General features: G+C 39.8%; 1 pseudogene; it reads right to left on the bottom strand.

The window, feature by feature from the left end:
• Nucleotides 1-1454: 1454 nt before the first annotated feature.
• LOC131481726 (minor histocompatibility antigen H13-like) lies at nucleotides 1455-4124 on the bottom strand (annotated as a pseudogene).
• Between the last annotated feature and the right edge of the window lie 1020 nt (nucleotides 4125-5144).

Below are 5144 nucleotides of genomic sequence, written 5' to 3'. Positions count from 1 at the left end.
AAGAAGGGAAAATACAGTTTATATTATTTTGGGGGACATCATTGTGGTTAAACTGTCCCTGAAACACTGGCATGTTATATCTTTGTGTAAGTCCAAGCTCTGGTTACTTAATGTTGCTGATTCAATGTCCTGTTGCTAATGCACCTGGGAAGCAATATCTGAGGGATAAAGTACTTGGACCTCATATACACGTAATGGAAAAAAATGGAGTTCCACAGCCCTAATTTTGGCCAGTTACAGTCATCGACTAGAAAGGCATTTGAAGGAGTTAACTATTAGATGGAAGATTCTCTGTCTCTCTTGTTTCCTTTTGAACAAATCATTTAAAACATATATTTCCATGCAAGTTACTCCTGAATTTTTCCACAAGGGTGTGCAGATGGGTTCTTACTGTCATTTCAGTTTTTCTCTCTTATGCACATATTAATGTAACCCCAGACATTTCATCCTTCATCGTTACTTCCGTGCCCATTTAATTGCGATATTTGTTTCATCATAATCCATGACTACATAAACACTTTGGAGTTTAATATGAAAGCCAGAATAAAGAGTGTGAACACTTTGCACACTTCTGTGCTCAGGTCTGCACTATCAGTTCCAGTAACCCCAGGCTGGCACGTTTTGCAGTGAGACCTGAGTTGCACATTCATAGTTAGGAAGTGTTCATTTGGTTTAAAGAGGTATCCAATTCCTTCTATATCATGATTATATGATAGGTTACCAAATTTTGCCCAAATTTTGTTAATCTCATTTCTCTAAGGCAAGTAGTATTTAATACAAATTCTGCTATTCTTCCATGATGCCAATGCCACATAACTTATAAAAATGTAGCACACAAAATTTACTTTGAAGTTCAAATAAATATGTGTTATTTTCATGCTTACATATATTATACATGTAGACTACTATCACTTGTTAGATTATGGGAATTAAGACAACTTTCAAGAGAAATCACGTAAATATTTTACTTCACCTGTCAATATTCATTCACTTTAGCCACACCTTCCTCAGTGAATTTGGATAATATGGAAAGTCTCTTTGGACATGGAGGAAGTTTGATGATCTTCAAGATCAAATCTGTTTCAGGACCTGGTAGACTATTTCAGACTAATTCAGAGCGACACACTTTAGGGAACATCACCCTCATAATTCTGTAGTAGAAGAGGCATATATTGAAATTCTTACCCAGTATTCTTTACTTATTTGCCAATTTATTTTCTTTATTTATGTATTATTTTTATTAATTCTTACCCAGTAGCCTTTACTTTAATTTGTTTGTTTGTTTGTTTGTTTGTTTGTTTGTTTGTTTTTCACGGAGGAGTTTTTAATGTGAGGCAAAGTCAGTCCACAATACAAAAGTCTAAAAATCATGCCCACTTTCCCCACTTGGCTTCTGGGAAGGGAGGAGGCTGGGGATAGCTTTGCCCATAGGGGAAGGTGGGAAGGTGGGAAGGGGACAGAGGGAAGCCAGAGGAGGCTAAGAGGGAAGGCGAGGCCCTGGAGGCTTGGTTGGAGAGATGCACTGCCCACCCAGGGCCTCCTGTGGACTCGGCCCATGTACGCCCTTTGGGTCCATGCACCGCCTGTCTGCTCTGGACCCAGGGGCAACCCCCAGAGATGTCACTTGTCCTTCTTCTTCAGCCCCTTGGCCGCCGCCGCCACTGTCGCCTCTTTGGATTCTGTTACTGCTGTGGGATCCTTAGGACTCGACTCCTCATAACACCCTACTGCACGGCCCCATTCTGTCACTCACAGGGGAAGGCTGAGGCTGATGAGGGAGTGCAGGGCCCAACAGTGGGGCAGCCTGAACATTTCTGTCACTTCTACCTTGGCCAGCGCCACCAGGACAGGAAGGCAGATGCAGGCAGGGACCAGGTACAGCAGGGCAGACTGCGCGTGCTTGAAAAGGTGCATGATGAAGATGGTGAGGCCCAGGACGAAGATGTAGGCTGCGAAGCTGGTGTAGAAGTAGGTGTGCCTGTTCTTCTTCAAGCTGATGTCAAAGCGCAGCGGCAAGGCAATGAAGATCCCTGGAATGACGATGTCTCCCAGGCCCAGCATGGCGAAGTTGTCCGCTTCAAGGCCCTTCTCCAGCAGGTCTTGGGGAAACACCAATTTTATTGGTGCTTCAAAGGACTTGGCCACTGTTACCATCACGTTGGTGCCAAACACTCAGAAGACATCGCAGCTGAAGAGGCCGCCCAGCAGGATGCAGCCTGTGCTGAGGTTGTTCAGGTGCAGGAGCTCCACCCCATTCAGGGAGAAGGCCAAGCCAAACAGGTTGTTGGCGATCCAGTGCTTCCTCAGCAGGTACCAGACGCCAACAATGCTGCTCAGGCGCAGGCACACCAGATCCTTAGTGTCAAACTCGTAATTGATTATCTCTTCTTTGTTCTCCCCAGAGCCCTGTGTGAAGAGCAGCTGGTACTGACGGTTGGGGAAGTTGACTGGAAAAAATTTATTCATGAAGGGGCTGATGTTGTGGGACAGGGCCAGGATCCCCAGCACGCAGAAATACACGGACAGCAAGAGGTTGATGTACTCCTGGGAAGATATCTTGAAAAAGATGTAGAGGCCCAGCAGTGTGCAGCTGGCAATGCGGGTCGCTAAGGGCCGAGTCCATGGTCAGGCTGCGCTTGGGATCCGACTTCAGCTCCAGCCGCTGGAACACCGACACAGACGGACACACGGGCACTGCGGGGAAAAGCCACGTTCCCCTAAAGAAACAGGAAGTGACACGCCTACTTTACTTTATTTATCAATTCATTTACTAATTATTTTACTTTTATGCATGGCTCATGATATATGAATTAGGATAGTACAAGCCCATACATATGTAAGTAAAAATGATTGCATAGATATACTCCATGCTTCAATATATTATTGAAACTGAATTGATATTTTCCCTCAACTATGTAACCAGTGAATAATTTAGTCAATTTTGTCATGAATCCATGTTATGTTGAGGGTGCACATATGTGTTTTTGGAGCAATCAGTTACCAGTGCTGACACACCAGCATTTTTGCTTTGCCAGATTAAACCTTTGAGCAAAGTTCACCAATCATTTAATCAATTATGCAATGTGTGCTTTGTTAATTCATGCATGAATTATGGTTGCAGAAGAATTGTCTCGTCCATTCATTCTGAATTATTATTATTGAATTACTAAAGATTAAAATATGTATGCATTGCATCTTTTCAGAGTTTGCTTGAAAATGTTTTGAAATTAAAATGAAAAATCAGATTGTTTTGCTACAGAGTTTTTTGATATCCACAAATTGAGGAATCTTGAAAGGATTCAAAATTAACATAATGACAATATATTTGTTGTGGAGACAGAAATGCAGAATTTTTAAATCTAGGAATTTCTATTAGGCATTCAGGGCTCATTATACATAAATAGTCTAAATAAATATGATGGTTTGTGATAGATTTCATGACAAAAGTGAAGATCACATGTGATATGATGAAGGTCTTTTATTTTATAGGTATCTGAAATATTACCAGTATGCTGAGATGAATAAAGTCATCACTAATGTTATTTAAAAATGTATATATTTTTTCAAGCTGGCATTGGAATATTAGCCAATGCCTTCTTCCTTGTCTTCCACATCTTCACAGAAGACCAGATTCATAGGCCAAGGCCCATTAACATAGTCACCTGTCACTTGGCTTCTGTTCACACTGTAATGCTACTTACTACACTGCTCATATTATCTGAAGACATGCTCAAATTGTTGAAAGTTTCAAAGGAATTAAAATGTAAGCTTTTCTTCTATGTGAGTAGAGTGACACGAAATCTCTCCATCTCCAATACCTGCCTTTTGAGCATTATTCAGGTCATCACCATCAGTCCCAGCTCCTTCTGCTTGTCAAGATTCAAACAGAAACTCACACATTATATTGTCATTGATTTCTTCTGTTTTTGGTTCCGCAACCTGTCTTCCAATAGCCACATGATCATCTATACTGTAGCTCATTCCAACAGGACCAATCTACTCAATGTCAGCAAAAACTGCTCACTTTTCACGATGAACTCCATCATCATGGTGCTATTTCTGTCACTTTCTTTGTTCCAGAACATCTTCTTTGTAGGAATCATGCTGCTCTCCAGCATGTACATGGTGATTTTCTTGTGTAACCATCAGAGGAAGTCTGAGTACCTTCACAGCATGAGAATTTCCCCAAGAATTTCCCCAGCAAAACGGGCCACCTGTACTGTCTTAGTGCTTGTGAGTTTCTTTGTGATTATGTACTGTGTGGATATCATCATCTCATCCTTCTCAGCTGTATTGCAGAAATATGAACCAATTGTCTTGGATATTCACAGGCTTGTTGGAAACGTCTATGCAGCTGTGAGTCCACTGGTGCTTATCGGTTCTGATAAAAGAATAATTGGTATTCTGCAAAAGTTAATAGAAATGAAAATAGTTTTGTCAAGCTGATGGAAAAACCTGAAAATGTGAATACTTTCATCTGCTAAATAAAATAATCCTGAATTTTAAATCTTATATAAATATACAGAATTTACTGTTATTTTCAACTTGCATATGCAGTATGAAAGTCTCAACATCTGCATGGTTCTCATAATTCAAAGTTCTTCCTGCATTGAAATTTGTGTCCCTTGTGCTTTCCTAACTTAATGAATGAGAATGTTATTTCATTCTGGTCATATGAGTTTCCCATCGATACCTAATTCCTAAGTCTTTGTAGTTGAGAAAGTAATGCAAATCTTAAATCTATATTAGTAATTGCAAGAGATTTGCTCATCAGAAGTAAATCAATAAGTTTAGCAGCCATTATTCAATATATAAATTTAAAAACATGCGTTCATACCAACAAATAAATTGTTGACTAGATGAAGCAGTATGGGCAAAGACACATTTTGTTTTGTAGAGCAAACAATTTAATTGAAATTCTATGCTCAAGGAAATAAATCATAATTCTATGCTCAATGATCAAGGCAAAATAAAAGCTAAGTCATGCTGAGAGAATGTATCTTAAAAATGATATGATAACAGGGTATCATAATTATATATCTCTCTAAATCTCAAGACTATAGTTTACTCACTTAAAATGTTAACAAATCCTAGTGGAGACCCATTTACAAATTTGCTGAGCATCATTTCTTAAAGTTACAAGG

The sequence above is a fragment of the Ochotona princeps genome, chromosome 13 (genome assembly GCF_030435755.1).
Source record: "Ochotona princeps isolate mOchPri1 chromosome 13, mOchPri1.hap1, whole genome shotgun sequence".
NCBI classification, from domain to species: domain Eukaryota; kingdom Metazoa; phylum Chordata; class Mammalia; order Lagomorpha; family Ochotonidae; genus Ochotona; species Ochotona princeps.
The sequence above is the reverse complement of the archived record's forward strand: the minus strand, read 5'-3'. Positions and strand labels throughout refer to the sequence as shown.